This window comes from Mercenaria mercenaria, chromosome 10 (genome assembly GCF_021730395.1).
Source record: "Mercenaria mercenaria strain notata chromosome 10, MADL_Memer_1, whole genome shotgun sequence".
Taxonomy (NCBI): Eukaryota; Metazoa; Mollusca; class Bivalvia; order Venerida; family Veneridae; genus Mercenaria; species Mercenaria mercenaria.
The window spans coordinates 16,755,401-16,772,819 of NC_069370.1; the positions used below are offsets into that span (position 1 = coordinate 16,755,401).

A 17,419-nucleotide genomic window follows, 5' to 3' on the forward strand; every position below is an offset into this window, starting at 1 on the left:
TTACTAAATTGATTTCATCTTTGTCTTATTGTCCAAAGCCAAAATCAATCTAAAAGAAAAAAAAACAACCTCAGAATATTGACCTCTGCAAAACATTCAACTGATAACTTGTAGTTAGTCAAACAATTCTATCTACAGTCTCATAGAAGGACATGCACAATGTTTAAATGAATAATTCTTAGACATTTATTTTGTATGAAATTATACATACAGGAAAAATGCAAGCATCTAACAGCACTTTACTTCTTATCATAAAGAAGTCCTCAAATATACAGCCTTTATTTATCAGATTTTTCTCCATTCTGTTGCTTTGCGAACAATATTTAACAAGAAAACAAAAACTGAGCCCAAAAGTCTGAGCTAGTTTTCAGTATGTATTAAGCATTGTAACATTTATTCTGGCACTAAAGTAAAACAAATTTGTACCAGAGCTTGAAGAACCTTGCATGCTTAACAACCATCTATTTGCCACAACCTGCAAGACTTTTTTTAGTGTTACATGTAGGTGCAGTTTTTACAACAGATGCTGTGAATAACATAAGGCGTACCATACCAAACAAATGATGTGGAAAATGTGTACTGCCATTGTCGAAAATCATTACTATCAAGGAGAATTTTCAACCAAAGATTTAACAAGTGTACAAGTATAACTCCTGTCAAAGTCAGAATTTTTCCTTTAAGGTGATGTAACAAGTAACCTTTGAAAAACCAAGATCCCAAGAACTCTTTCAGTATTTATAAGCATTACTTGTATAGAGATATTCTGAGAGTAGAGGACATGGCACTTTTATCTCCACTCACTGGCACCCACACAAACCACAAAAGTACATCTGAAAAATCTACCACATTAAAAAGGCAATCACATATTCAAATGTAAGACCTTGTGACCATTTCCTGTTTTTATTAATTTTGGTTTGAGAAACAGATTTGTTTGTTTGTTTGATGGGTTAACAATTTTACCCTATGGTTTCCTCTTTCATTACATCTGACTGAACAGGTGGAACACTCTATGAGTTGTAAAAGCCAATCAGTACTGAGCTTGCTTTGTTATCTGTCTTCTGGCCTGCTTCATCTTTCTCTTGGGGCTCTGGTTTCTGAAAAGGCATTTAAGTACATGCATGTACAGTTCTTTAGACTTGCTTTACATATAAATTTAATATTTTTTATATTTATAATTAAGGCAGTCTACCTTGAGTAACCCTTTACAAACGCTTTTCAATTTTCAATGCAAAAATTATTAAAGAGAAATAATTCTCATGTGTTTTCCATAACATAATTATAGTCTGTCAGTAATTAAGTTTCAAAGCTTCTTAAGAAATATAGCATTAACTTCCTGATACCTATATTTTTCTCTCTTTTTTTTGTTGTCATACGATCTGGAGGCCAGTTTAAACACCATTTTTGGACGGACTGTCAAAGACAATTTCGTCCAGTGGAACCACAATAATACATATACGAATTTCGGCTTAACTGATTTTTTGATAACCACCATATATTTCACACTCCGCCAGAAGAAAATAGTTCCCAAATGGCAGCACAATGGCAGTCAACTGAAATTACCACCCTTCACTGCGCGCTTTAATTGAATGCAGACGATTAGTGTAAACGCAAGCAGATGCTGACAAATACACTAAGCACACTTTATAAACGAGACAGTGTTCTTATTGTTGGATGACGGATTTTTCATTGACGATTTTACATCAATGGAATTCACAAATAAATTAGCTGTACTAATAATTCAGAATTTAGGGGAAGTAAAAGCTAGGCTATTTGTTATTTTTAATCACCGCAAAGAAGTGAAATAGAATTATAGAACTTTGATAGATGCTTTTGATTATCAAAAGAAGTAAAATTATTTTCCAATGATTTATGATACTTGGAAATTTATTGAGAAAGGAATTTATTATATTGCCGAATCGAGTATTACTTAGCTCTTAGTAAATCTGTAAAAGTTATTACTATTTTTAGAGCCAAAACAAAGTATTTCATGCTCAAATGATTTGACTATTACAGTCTATTTTAACTTGCAACACGGTAATCAGTTATATGTGTATTCCTTAAAAGTCTGATCGTCTCTGTGACCTTAAATATGTGTTTCAGTTCTGTTCCCTATGTTATTATAGTTTGATGTATATTGGCCCAATAGTTATTACAAAATGTATGATTGTTTTGTAATTATGTGTATGTGTCTACATGCACATCTGTGAAGTCTGATCATGATAGTCTGCAGTGTTCATATTTAGTCATTAATTTCACAATGAACATAGAAATTTGGCAAGGAAATGATTACACTGTTGTAAAAAAAAAAAAACAACCGAAAAAGACATTTACTAGTTTAACATTCCCAACAGAAAAGGGACATTGCTGATCTCAGACCTGACAGAGTCAATACATTTCAAGACAATCTGTTCTCCAGTGTTTACAATGCTTTGATTTTTCCATAGTATTTCAGTCACTTAGTAGAAGCCAGTTAACCTAACCAATGTTGTTCCTGAATTTTACACTTAAAACACCAACTTATTGTCTGTAAGTAACCAACATCTATGTGACTCTGAGGTTTTTGTTTTTTGTTTTTGTTGGGTTTAACTTTGCACCGGCACAATTATAGGTCATATGGCGACTTTCCAGCTTTGATGGTGGAGGAAGACCCCAGGTGCCCCTCCGTGCATTATTTCCTCACGAGCGGGCACTTGGGTAGAACCACCAACCTTCAGTAAGCCAGCTGGATGGCTTCCTCACATGAAGAATTGATTGCCCCGAGTGAGGCTCGACTCTGAGGTGCAGAACATATAACTGAGTGAGGATGTCAAATTGTCATGCACTCTAAACCTCTCAGAAATGCAGTATTCTTTGTGCTAGTTTAAGAAAAAGAATGACTGATGTCTATAACAAACAGACCAGAGAACTAATTCATTAATGGAAAGTAATAAATCAGGCGTACTTATAAAAAGATAATAAAACTCAACATTGCCTGTGCAGATTTTATAGGCAGGAATGATCAACATGCGCTTTGGTGCATAATCTTTGGGGATGGTGCCAAACTATGTCTTCATAAAACACATAATGATTTATCTAATAGGTTTTGCAATTCTATGCACAGAGAAAAGCTTAAAAAATCTGAGCCGCACCATGAGAAAACCAACATAGTGCATTTGCAACCAGCATGGATCCAGACCAGCCTGCGCAGGATCCATCCTGTTCGCTTTCAAAGACTATTGCAATTAGAGAAACCGTTGAATTTTGAAACTGTATAAAACTGACAGTCAAGAGATTGTTCAATATTTAGCAAAAATACATTTTTATGACCCAAAAATCTTTTATGGATGAATTACATTAAATAAACCAATATATACATATAAAGTTTCAACTCTACTTGACATAGATCATATCCAATTACAAACATTTCTGTATCTTATTTCTTTTTAAGGATGATGAATTAATTCTGCTATGGAAGTATTTAATATGTTAACTAACTGCTAATAAACAAAAACCTCCATTCACAAATCTGCAACATCATGCTACTGTGTAATATTTCATCACTTATTTAACATTTTTTTCCTTAAAAAAAACCCCCAGCCACCTTAAAGAAAAGCAAGTACAGTTGAATATCGTTACCTCGATATTGGTTTGCTCGATAATCCGGTTAGCACGATGTGTTTTAGTTGGTCCGGATATTTCCCTTTATATTTTAATGTAATTATTTATCATTACCTCGATATGATTAGCTCGATATTTTGTTTAGCTCGATGAGATTTTTCAGTCCCGTCACCTTTCCTGTACTGTTTTTACACCTGGTTTTGTCGATATTACAGCTTAATTGTCAAAAAATATCCATTTTATTTGTAAGGTGTGAAAATCAACCTATTGTTGTTCGGCGATGTATTAATCATAATCAAGCTAGTTTGTGTGTTTATTTTGTTTGTTATTTGATTAATCTTTAATCCAATTTAAATGTCATAAAGTTTGCATTTAATTCCAAATAATTGGTCTTATAAAAAAAGCGTGCAAGCAAGCAAGCTGTTTTCCAATATAACAACTAATTAGGATGAAATATTTTTCTGTTTGACGGAGTAAAAATCTGCCATTTAGGATTGAGTAACAATATGCGTATTTAACAGGCAAATTTTTGTTACCGAAACGCAGTCAAAATGACTACTCAACTAGGAACATTACCGCTGCATTTAGACTTGTTTAGCGAAGGAATAAAATGCTAATGTTTACACGTATATTTTGAATAATTAAAAAGTTGTATGTATGTACATGTATGTACTATTTAATTAAGGTGTTTTATTTGAAATTACTCGAAATAAAAATAAACACACATTGCCTCCTCTATATGTTTAATAATTACCTTGCAAACAATTCTATCATAACAACAAATGTAACAAAATAAAGTGATCATAAGTTAAATAATTAATAACTTTTTATGTCAAAAATAAGTAACCTCCTCAACGGGACCGGGTACGCCTGAGGCTCCTGCCCAGCTGATGAAGGTTAATGAACTTAACTGCCTTGCCAACAATTCTGAACATACTCAACAACAAAAATTAAATGTGACAAAAATAAAGTTATCCGTTAAGTAATTAAGACCTAATTCAATCTTAAATACGCAGTAACATTTTCAACGAGACAGGGTAGGCACAGAAGCTCCTGTCAAGTTGGTTTGAAGGTTCAATTCCATTTACATAATATTATAACAAAATGGGATAGTATTATAATAAGCTGGGTTGTAACGGCCCGCTCTAATTAAACTTGATAGGGTAAGCGCGAGGGCTCCGACCAAGTTGATGAAAAATTCACTCGACGGGAAGGAGACCAAGCGTGACATGCCAGTCAGTCCGAATAATCAAAAATCATACCTTAACGGAAATATGTAACTGCAACGCAATGCAACAACTTAAACAAACTAAGGTTAAATACCAATTGCGGTTCACGTTTGCGTCTATTATGACAACGCGCGAGCTAGATCAATCGGGCTTACAATAGTGTTAAGTCAAAAAACGTTTAAACTGATACCGATTAACGAATCTAACGCCCGGTCACCTTCCAGTCGATAGAATTTTCCCGCCACAATAAATTTTCAGAAATTTATCCCCCAAAATTCTTATCGATTGGAAGCCATGTTCTTAGAAATATAATCTTTTAAACACAGTTGCTAAATGCGATAGCCCAGCCCTGCAGCAAAGATTGTATTTACCTTATGATGTCTTTTAGCAGACAGAATCTTTCTTTCTTTAATTTATTTTTATTCATTTATTTACTTATTAATTCATTTATTAATATATTTATTTTAATTATATTTGTTTTGTTTTCTAATAATATAAGATGTTATTTTCTGTTCAAATGCTGTCTTCTAATGTTGTAGTTGTTTATTAGCAAAATTATCCACAAAGACCTGCGGTTCTCTTCATGACTTACAAAACATATCTAAGTGGCAACTGTTGTGGCAATGAAATGTCAATACGCTACTTTTAGGATGATAACAGTAAATCTAATGTTTATTTTAAAACGACATATTTATTCTGTACGTACACGGCCGATATATAGGTCATGCACACACCTGTTTGATATAAGCTACACGCCTCGTTGAATATGCCATGTCGATAAAGTAGAATGCTTGACATGTAACCGTTTACTCTATGTTTTTAAATTGCTGCCACTTATTCATCATTAAATATTTTTCTATACTGTTTTTTGTGTTTTCCGGCCAAAAGTTTGAATTATGTGCATAAAGTGCTTTACCTGTATTTACTATAAAAACTAAGTAGTTATTTATGATCGTGCCATATAAAATTTCACATGTAATCCTGCATAAAATCAGCTGTTTTTATGTAATTTTGTTGAATTTTCTGTCAATAATTTATCAAAAATGCTATAGAATTCCAGCTATATTTATTCTCTAGCGGTGCTGTATGTTTGAGGCCATAATATTAAATAATGAACTTTACACGCATGTTTTTTATGTACGTGACACCCAAATTTCGCGTGAGCCGTTTACATAACTAATTACTAGTTTCTGTACTGTTTATTTACTTATACATCTTCACTACTACATTTTTCTAATATTCACTGCTAAATTTTCCTATGATGACTACCTCTTTCATACCCAGTTGTCCCGGACCGTGCACCAACCAGTATGTACTTTTGCCGTCCGATAGTAAACCCGTTCATCCTAGATTTTGAACTAACCTTACCATAAAACTAGGCCAATGTAATGATTCAGTTTCTACGGGACGATACTAATAGGCGATACAAATGGGCCCGCAACCCTTCCAGCTTCATCTTCCTTATTTCTTTCTGTATTATACAAGAATTCAGTGCAACCGAGCAAAGATTTTTTGAATTTGAAGCAATCGAGAATAGGAAACTCTTGGTTAAAACCACCCATCTGCTTTACCGTTATCACGTGCATATCGTTTCAAAGCGTTTATATTAGCTGGTGATTTGGCAGAGTTAATTATCCGAACTGAAAAACTCATCTTTGTGAACGCGATGTTTGAAGGAATTTACTTGCAAAAAGAGGATTTTTATACCATTATGCCGCCACACCCACTTTGAGAATTATTACATGGAATATTGCTACTTGTACAGTTATTAGAAAGAACTACATCAGAATTTGAAAGAATTTGTTCAAAGTCAATAACAATTGACCCACCAGAATAATCCTGTAGTAGTCTGTTTCCTCTATCGTCAATGTCACCAGTGTTGACTGTTCGACCTTCGGGTGCCACAAGTTCGCCAGCAGGCCTGCTTTCAAGGTTACACTCGTCGGCTTTTCATTTACGACGGACCTCTCGTGTTACGCCTGTTCTCTTCATTGTCGGTTGTTGTGTCAGACCAGCCCGCTTCTCTTATTACAACCTCTCGGCAAGCGTAGAGAATTAAATTCTTTATAAAATTGTCAACTCAAAATTGTCAACTTTACATGTACTCGCTCAGCCAACGTACAAAAACAGACAGAGAGCTGCACGAGAATTCTCAGCTTTTTATGCAAGTTTAACAGACTGTTTACCGATATCAAATTTAACTAGCTACAGGCTTGTATAAACTCGGGTACCAATTTATAACGATAAGAGCGAGGGCGTATCGGTTCCATTGCAACGGACGTGACATTTGATTTCTCTAAAAATAAATCAAATTATTTTAAAAGAAAAATAATTTTTATTATTTGTCAATAAAATTAAAATCGTATTTACGTTTTAAATTATTTCTTTCTCCTTTCAAACCCTCTGAAAAACGCATTGGATATAATGACAATATAGATGTACGACACAAGTACAAAGTAGTCCCAGACAGTCGATATCGTTACGTCGAACTTCGGATACGTCGATGCTATTTTTACAGTCCCTTGAATATCGAGGTAACGGTATTCGACTGTACATTATTCTTCACTGTTCACTATGCAGAAACATAGCATATGCAACTGCTATTCTTCTGGGAATCACAACAATCTAATGACAGTGCTCTCGACTATTTGAAGCACTTACAAATAAATGCTTTAGCAAATTTTTCAAAGTTGACGAAAGGGTGATTACAAAATCTCTACTATTTGAAAAATTTCAAATAGTCAAGCTAAACATTACTTAGAAAGGTACGCATCTTTTTCACTTGATGCTTTAAGGGCATAACAATACATTTGTAGGAGCGCAATTTTCATAAAATTGCATTTTCGTAAAACCGCGACTTTGTCACATTTAAATAAGAAGGAAAGCAGCCGGGACCACAACACCTTTTCGTAGTATACCGGTATTTCGTTAAATTGCGATTCGTAGCATCGCGAATGTACTGTATTTGTATTTTTTACTGTGAAAATACCAGATGTATGTCACTCCAATATATATCGATAATTTACTGAAAAACATGTAATAAAATAATTCAGTCAAGTTAGGCAATTAGAAAAAATGTGGATTAGCTGCCAAAGACTGGTATCTTCAAGTTTTGGCAGAGATTAACTTCTGCTTATTTGATTATTCCTACAAAAATAATCTCACATGAAAAAATAAAATCCCAATTAATTTATACCATGAAGAATCAGTGTCCATAAAAGAAGCCATTTGGCCCAAACCATAGAATTTTCAGCGTACAAAATCAACCATTTTCATAGAATTAATTTCATTGATTTAATGAAGATAATGAACAACCAATAGCCAATTATAACCTTGGGTCATCCTGGAACAGTGGCCAATGAAAAACCTCAAAGCCACCAAATGCATGTTAAATGATGCTTGTCACTGAAAAGGCACACGGCCTTATCAGACCAGTCATGGCAAAATCCCATCTGACAGTTGAACCTGCCCAACAAAAAATGGGTAGATCTAATGTGGAGGGTCAGGACGTCAGGATGTCAGATACGGTACAAGGTCAATTTTTACAATTGCTGAAGTGTTTTTTACAATGCAGATTTCTTATGCCCCTGTTAATTTTTCATCTATCTAATACCTAATTGTTTTTGTGTACTCATTACAACATGTTTTCCATCAGACGAGTTTCCATTCAATCAGATGGGTTATCCTTTAAAGTCTTTAAATTCTATCTCCATGACTGTCAGACACCCGATATCATAGTCTAGGAGCTAGTCTAGGGAACTGCCACTGTGAAACACTACCTAACTACCTTACTGATGGCAATTAAGAAATCAACAGTCTACCCTTAAAGCAATAAAATTGTTTCTATGGGCACAAAGGTTCTCACTGCATTTTACATATAAGGTTCGAACTTGGACAGAATTTTCTTCAACATCAAACTACTGACCAATCCCCTCCTACAACTTATTATACCAATTTTCGCATCTTTAATTTCCTTTTAAAATAAAGTGTCAAGTCATTGTTAAATTTGATATCTTTTTTCATTATAATTAATCTTCCAGTAACATCTAGACTATCCTGTTGCATTTTATTTCACTGTTTTACTGTCAATAAAATCAACAATGCAATAAAAGCATCAAATAAACTGGATAAATTTCAAATCAATTGAATATAGTCTGGTATAACAAAAAGAATTTTCTATTTTAAAGCTATTGTGAATATCAATGAAACAATAAAGATGACAATGAATATACCAAATTACACATCTGTAGATACAACCAGTCTCATCCCTACAACACATCTCATCCCTATGATTCAAGTACTGAAAGTCGGAAAGTTTTCTAAAGTTACAACTAAAACCAGTGAATTCATGAAATCATGAAGTTTTCAAACTTGTCAAGAATATTCAATAATATTTGCCCTTTCTTAATACTTGAAAATGAAGACCCATTTTCACTGCCAACATTTTCTCTGTCCAAGAAAGCTCTGACAAAATTTTTGCTCTTTTTGACAGTGACCACAGTCAAAGAAAACTTGGGTCAAAACTTTTGATAAACAAACTTTTGATAAACTTGGATGGAATAGAACTTCATCCATTTTTTTTTTAAGCTTGATGGACTTTGACAAACCATCAAAGAACTTGGACAGAGGCAAATTGGACAAAGTTTTCATTAGGATACTTTGATAGTGGCAATGGGCTTCGATGAAAAATCTTATTGACTTGAACAGCTCATAGTTTCTATTCATGACTGATTCAACAAACAACTAGAAAAAGCTTTTGTAAAAAAGCGCATGTCTCCCCAAATGCAAAGTCCTATAGGCAAGAAGTCAATAGGGGTCAGGAGCGAAAGTCAAAGAGACACTGATGGTTGGCTGCAATAGGGATCATCTACTTGGCATGTCCAGTCATCCCGCTAAATTTCAACACTCTGGGCCGAGTGGTTCTCAAGTCACTGTTCAGGCTCCTGTGACCTTGACCTTTGATCAAGTGACCTCAAAATAAATAGGGGTCATCTACTCTGAATGTCCAATCATCCTATTAAGTTTCAACATTGTAGGTCAAGTGGTTCTCAAGTTATTTCCAAAAAATGATTTTACATGAACAGGCCACTGTGACCTTGACCTTTAATTGACTGACTCCAAAATCAATAGGGGTCATCTACTCTGCATGTTCAATCATCCTATGAAGTTTCAACATTCTTGGTCAAGTGGTTCTCAAGTTATTGATCGGAAATGGTTATCAATGTTCAGGCCACTGTGACCTTGACCTTTAACGGAGTGACCCCAAAAACAATAGGGGTCATTTACTCTGTATGAACAATCATTCTATGAAGTTTCAACATTCTGGGTTGAGAGGTTCTCATGTTATTGATTGGAAATGGTTTTCCATGTTCAGGCCCCTGTGGCCTTGACCTTTAATAGAGTGACCCCAAAATCATTAGGGGTCATCTACTCTGCATGACCAATCATCCTATGAAGTTTCATCATTGTGGGTCAAGTGGTTCTCAAGTTACTGACCGGAAATGGTTTTCAATGTTCAGGCCCCTGTGGCCTTAACCTTTCACAGAGTGACCCCAAAATCGTTAGGGGTCATCTACTCTGCATGATCAATCATCCTATTAAGTTTCAACATTCTGGGTCAAGTGGTTCTCAAGTTACTGACCGGAAATAGTTTTCAATGTTCAGGCCCCTGTGACCTTGACCTTTGACGGAGTGACCCCAAAATCAATAGGGGTCATCTACTCTTCATGACCAATCATCCTATGAAGTTTCAACATTCTGGGTCAAGTGGTTCTCTAGTTATTAATCGGAAATGGTTTTCAATGTTCAGGCCCCTGTGACCTTGACCTTTGACGGAGTGACCCCAAAATCAATAGGGGTCATCTACTCTTCATGACCAATCATCCTATGAAGTTTCAACATTCTGGGTCAAGTGGTTCTCTAGTTATTAATCGGAAATGGTTTTCAATGTTCAGGCCCCTGTGGCCTTGACCTTTGACGGAGTGACCCCAAAATCAATAGGGGTCATCTACTCTTCATGACCAATCATCCTATGAAGTTTCAACATTCTGGGTCAAGTGGTTCTCTAGTTATTGATCAGAAATGGTTTTCAATGTTCAGGCCCCTGTGACCTTGACCTTTGATGGAGTGACCCCAAAATCAATAGGGGTCATCTACTCTTCATGAACAATCATCCTATGAAGTTTCAACATTCTGGGTCAAGTGGTTCTCTAGTTATTGATCGGAAATGGTTTTCAATGTTCAGGCCCCTGTGACCTTGACCTTTGACAGAGTGACCCCAAAAACAATAGGGGTTGTCTACTCCAGCAGCCCTACAACCCTATAAAGTTTGAAGGTTCTAGGTCAAATGGTTCTCCAGTTATTGCTCGGAAATGAAGTGTGACGTATGGACGGACGGACAGAAGGACGGACGGATGGATGGACAGGGCAAAAACAATATGTCTCCTGGGGGAGACATAATTACTGTTGATTCATTTTTGTTGTTGGCAGACCTTTTTCTCTTAGTAGCTGTGGTTTGTTCATGGTTGCTCCATATTTAACGTAGTAAATATTTGACAAATTTTACTTACCATTCTGATCTACCATCCTGATCAACAAAGACCCTTTCTCAAGACTATAAGTTACCCAGTCACTTCTGATATGAAATACTAGATCATCTGAAAAACATGGTTCAATCAAATAAAATTACCCTTTTCATGTCTTCACAACATAAAAACAACAAATTAACTGGAAGTTAATAGAGCAATGAGTTTTTCAGTTTGACACTTCAGACAGGTGTTTTACAGAAATAAAGTTGCCCATTCTAAGTCTATTTAACTTTTATGGTATCTAATGCATGGTGACATCTATTAAACCAATTCAGCATTGGTGTTGTGATCCCATCCCTAGGGTAACTGGAGATGATGATCTTTCATTTTTATAACCTGTATCATCATCATATATGGATATAATTTGTTAGAGTCAAAGTTAATTCCAGTTTCATTTTACATTTCAAACTGACCTTTGAAAGCTGGTAATGTATAGTGTTCAGGATAATTTCAATTTGTTCTCATTTTATTCCGGAAATAATTTAAGATCGCTAGGTGTCCAAATGCTCAGTTTCTCATGCCTTGCTAAGGGTGTTGCTCCTCCCTCATCTTTATACTGGTACTGTGAAATCATTAATTTTCATGGGGGACTACTTTTTATGGAAACTGTGGTCAAGTCAGTCCACAAAATTTAATTACAGTAAAGAAGTAAAATTCCCATTCATTTTATTATCAAAGGTCAAAATCTACAAATCTATATCTACATGATGTAGCCCTTTTGACTTAAACTGCAAAATTTCGCAACCTTTCATATGAATCGCAGATTTCATAGAAGTGTGTTGCATAAATTTACTTAGCAGCTCACTACTTATAAATGTACTGCCTATACGATATACTGAGACACTAGTATGTTTTGCAAGAGTTTTTTCACACATGTACATTTAAAGCACACCTCAGATGCTTTATAATAGGGAATCGATCTTACCAATTTTCGACGCTTATATCGAGATCGATCCCTCTACCGTAATATGCAATATATACCGAATGAGATATACTATCAAATTGAAAAATGTGGTTTTCCGACACATGCACAGAGCGTCTGACTTTGGATGTTTTGGAAGAATACACTTTTTGCTTTTGCGTAATAAGCGTCCACATAACTTGTCCGAACCGCAACATCTTGCACATCAGTACAAATATGGGCAGTATTGTTTTTTATTCCAAAATCTACCTTTAAATTGATACAAACGCATATTTCTGGACAAGCTGGTGGACTGTAACGATTCCCATTGAGGCATTGTCTTCTTTCATATTAGAAACCTCTCACAGATTAATGAAAGTGCACAGGCTCTCCAAATTTAAATAAGAGCTGTTTGTAACATATGTATGCCATGATGACCTTTTCAGTCCCGTCTATTGGCCAAAAAGTTCTTTTTAAGTACTGAGGTTACAGTGACCTTCACCTTACTAACCCCAAAAGTATGGGTCATCTACTGACCTATGAATTTTTACAACTGCAGGCCAAAGAGTTGTTTAGTTACTGAGCAGAAATCTATTTCAGTCTCAAGGTCACTGTGACTTCTATCTTTGACCTACTACCATATACAAGTCTTTAGTAAACTTCTGTTCTGTTTCTTTCTATTCCAACTGACCCCCACAATTACAAGGGTCATCTACAAACATAAGGCGATCATTCTATGAAGTTTGAATGTTGTTAGACCACAATGTTCAAAATGAGCAAAACAAATTGTTCCCTCTCTTGTTCGAAGGGGCATGAAAATATTACATTCTATTCCCAATACTAATGTTTACAATTTTGACCATTACTTATTGTAAAAAAAAAACCCTCACCAACAGCTTGAAATAATATTGCTGCTTTCATTTTAGTTTTCTTTCAATAATGTTTAAACATTATTTCTTCTTTTTCAGTATTATTTTATTTCTTAAAAAGCACAAAACGGTGACGATGATACTCCCAACAGTTCTGACATTTTAGTATCAACAAATATGAATGGATATGTAATATAATGTAACACCTGGTGTAATGAATATTATCTTTTTTCTTTTGTAAAGAAAAAGATGCTGCAAGACACAATATAAAAGGTAAGTAACACAGGTGGCAGTACAGACTGTTCATTATGCAATAAAATGGTACTTAAATATCACTTAGGGAGCAGTGTTATACAAAACTGTTATGAATGATATAGCTAATAAAATTTCACTCGATCAGGAGCAGATATATACAAAACTGTTTTATGAATTAGAAAGTTGCAACCATGTTGTAAAAATTGATAGTAAATGTCATTGAAAGCATTAGTTTTTAGCTCGACTATTCATAGAATAGTAGAGCTATTGGACTCGCCCATGCGTCGGCGTCCGCGTCCCGATTTGGTTAAGTTTTTGTATGTAAGCTGGTATCTCAGCAACCACTTGTGGGAATGGATTGAAACTTCACACACTTATTCACTGTGATAAACTGACTTACATTGCACAGGTTCCAGAACTCTGTTTTGCTTTTTTACAAAATTATGCCCCTTTTTTGACTTAAAAATTTTTGGTTAAGGTTTTGTATGTAAGCTGGTATCTCAGTAACCACTTGTGGGAATGGATTGAAACTTCACACACTTATTTACTGTGATAAACTGACTTACATTGCACAGGTTCCAAAACTCTATTTTGCTTTTTTACAAAATTATGCCCCTTTTTCGACTTAGAATTTTTTGGTTAAGGTTTTGTATGTAAGCTGGTATCTCAGTACTCACTAATGGGAATGGATTGAAACTTCACACACTTGTTCACTGTCATGATCTGACATGCACAAAGCAGGTCCCATAACTTTTTTTTGCTTTTTTACAAAATTATGCCCCTTTTTCAGCATAGAAATTTTTGGTTAAGTTTTTGTATGTAAGCTAGTATCTCAGTATCCACTAATGGGAAAGGATTGAAACTTCACACACTAGTTCACTGTCATGATATGACATGCAGTGCAAAGGGTCAATAACTCAACTTTGCATTTTACAAAATTATGCCCCTTTTTGAACTTAGGAGTTTTTGGGTTAAATTCTTATATGTAAGCTGGTATCTCAGTACCCACTAATGGGAATGGATTGAAACTTCATACACTTGTCTACTGTCATGAGCTGATAAGCACTATGCAGGTTCCATAACCCTATTTTACTGTTTTACTAAATTATGCCCCTTTTTCGACTTTCTTATTCATTCAAGCGACAAGGCTGTTAAATAGTCGAGCGTTGCTGTCCTCCGACAGCTCTTGTTTTTATTACGCTGCATTGCGAATACAGTTTGTAAAGCATTTTACTGCTATTAACATTACAAAATTTTTTTGTTAAAAAATCCATAAATCTATTGAAATTAGAGCTATCATTAAAGGTGACTAAAACCTCAGATGCTGCTTTGATACAGGAAAGTAAAATGTTTATATAATGACCTTTGACCTTCAAGCATGACCTACACCTTAGACCTAGTAACTTTGTTGTGTACTCTGCATGTCATCTTGACAAGGTTAACAACTGATGCTACTTTTACCAAAATCCTTCAAGTGGTTATGAAAATACGGAGCCGACACAAATTGAACCTTCTGATATTTGACCTCTAAGTGTGACCTTGACCTTGAACCTACTGTTCTGTGTTTTGCACTCTGCATGTTGTCTGCATAAGGTTTTATACAAAATTCATTCTGGAAGTTTAGAAGAAACTGGAGTGTATACGAATCTAAGCTATTAGATATTTGACCTCTAAGTGTGACCTTGACCTTGGACTGTGGGTTTTGCCATAAGCTCTGCATTTTGTTTTGATAAAATAAACAATTAAAGCTAGTTTTATTAAAATCTTTCAAGTGGTTAAGATTATATGGAACAAACATGAAGTTAAGATATTTGACCTTTGATCTTCAAATTTGACCTTGACCTTGGATCTAGTGACCCAGGTCAGCTGGAAGAGTTCAAGAATTGATGATTATTTTATAAACAGCTTCCTAGCAGTTAAGAAGAAATGGAGCAGACATGATGGAGGGACAAATGGCTCAATTGATGGACATGACTTGTGTGACTACAATATAGCCCCCAGATACAAAGTATATGAATCATGACGAATGTAATGGAGCATTGTGACCTCAAGAAAATTCCAGGTTTTGGGTCAACAGATTTCAAGATTTAGCCTGTAAAATTAATATGACTGTTAATCTCCAAGACAGCTACCACTTATAATTTACCTTATGCACCAAAATATATCTACAATGAAGTTTCCATTTCTTGTATGGTTAGGATCTTGCAACGTGTTCTGAAATTAAAATGGAAAACTATGTTAATAATATGCCTAAACAATTTCTAATACAAGACTTTCATCTTACTTTCAATCTGATTCATGAAGGTATGTAGAAAATGTAATTCAAACATCACCATTTTTTTAAAATGTTGCTTATCTATCAAAGAGACATAGCAACTCCATATAAGAAGGAAGGTCATGAACCTATTTAATTGTAGTAATAAATGTTTCAAATAAATGAGCATAAAACATAAACATTTGTATAAATGCTATAAAAGGTTGTACAATCATTGTCTGAAATTTCACACTTTCAGGGTTGTCATGTATTTTTAACACACAGGCAAGAACAATGTACGCCCACTCTTTAAAGTGTTCAATCAGTTTTGAAAGGGAGGAGACATTTCTTATGCATGAGACGATTTTTGAATGGTTCAGGAATAATCTGTTAAATTTGGCAAAAGTTATTGCCATCTGTCAGCACTATAATTGGACACTACATAAATCTCTTCATTTCTTCGTGTGAAAGTTGTAACATTTTCATACAAGAACGGATCCATAAATTGGAACAAACAGATATATTATTATTATTATTATTATACCAGATTTATATAGCGCCCTTTTCATGATAAACATGTTCAAAGGTGCTTCACATAATAGCAAATGTAGCCACACATGGCGAGAAATTCATCCTCTACTAGTACAGACACAGAACAATCTGACCAGAGGGACAGAGTGAGATAAAGCCCCCAGAACAGATAGAGAGAAATCCTTTTTTAGATACAGGCCTGTCCGGCTAACTTAGCCTAGCTCTTTGCGAATAGACAGTCTGGTTCTTTAACGTGCCCGGTGTATAGCACCGATACAAGCGAATATCCAAACTTTAACTTTTTAAAGTAACTCACTGAGATTTAGAATAACTTACTACACTTTTCCATTGAGTCCTCAAAATATTCTCTTGGTATCTCCAGAAATTGAGGGGCTGGACCTCTTTATCTCAGAAGGTAGATCTATGAATACTAGGGTCACAAGTTCAGTCTCCTGTTGTGTCAAGGTGTGTTTTCTACTAAATGTGTCTGTAGTCATTTATCAGCTAAGGGAAATTGCCAGTTTCCTGTGGAGAACAGATCAGTACTGGTATAGAATCAGATGGGTCAACTGACACAACACATACCAGAGCCTGAAATATGACATTAAAACAATAATCAGACAAACAAACAGAATCAATGGATCCATCATATTAAATACAATAGATGTAAAAATGTAAGAAACTATGTTTGAACACAAGTGCCGAACTGCCATAATGTACGCCTATATGTCAAACTTCTGACTATCAAGATACTCTACTTTATTAAGCAAAACAAGCTGTAAATTTTCTCGATTTTCTACTAATCCAAGGGCCATATAACTCAAGAGCAACAATTACTATCCTGCTTGATTACCGAACATGGCCAAAATAATTTGCTCCTAAACATTGTGACCAAGTCTGGTGATCACTGGATAAAGACTCCTTAAGACAACTTCTGTGGATGCCACCTGTCCGTTGCCAACCTCACATGCTCCCATAATATGTCCCGTTTATGAGCCTATAAAAAATATATCAAATAGTCTGAAAGGGCATATAAAAATCATCTTTAATATAAACTGATAGACAAGATATTAACCTGCTCATCAATTCACAAATAGGCTATATGATTTAAAGGTAACAAAATTTATGATTATGTGTGTCATCTCACCGCAAAACGGTAGTCCACCCTGAATTTATACATCATAAATTCAAAGGTC

The 17,419-nt window shown here is 35.0% G+C and overlaps 1 long non-coding RNA gene across 2 annotated transcripts; it reads right to left on the reverse strand.

The window, feature by feature from the left end:
• Positions 1-960: 960 nt before the first annotated feature.
• On the reverse strand, positions 961-17,213 carry LOC128559786 (uncharacterized). 2 transcript variants are annotated; one of them, XR_008372640.1, is made up of 5 exons: positions 17,077-17,213; positions 16,560-16,814; positions 15,585-15,652; positions 11,396-11,482; positions 961-1,094 (listed from the first exon to the last, which is right to left on the reverse strand). It is a non-coding gene; the product is annotated as an uncharacterized LOC128559786 (long non-coding RNA). The 2 variants fall into 2 exon arrangements; XR_008372641.1 differs by lacking the exon at positions 961-1,094 and adding an exon at positions 8,993-9,126.
• Positions 17,214-17,419: the final 206 nt, after the last annotated feature.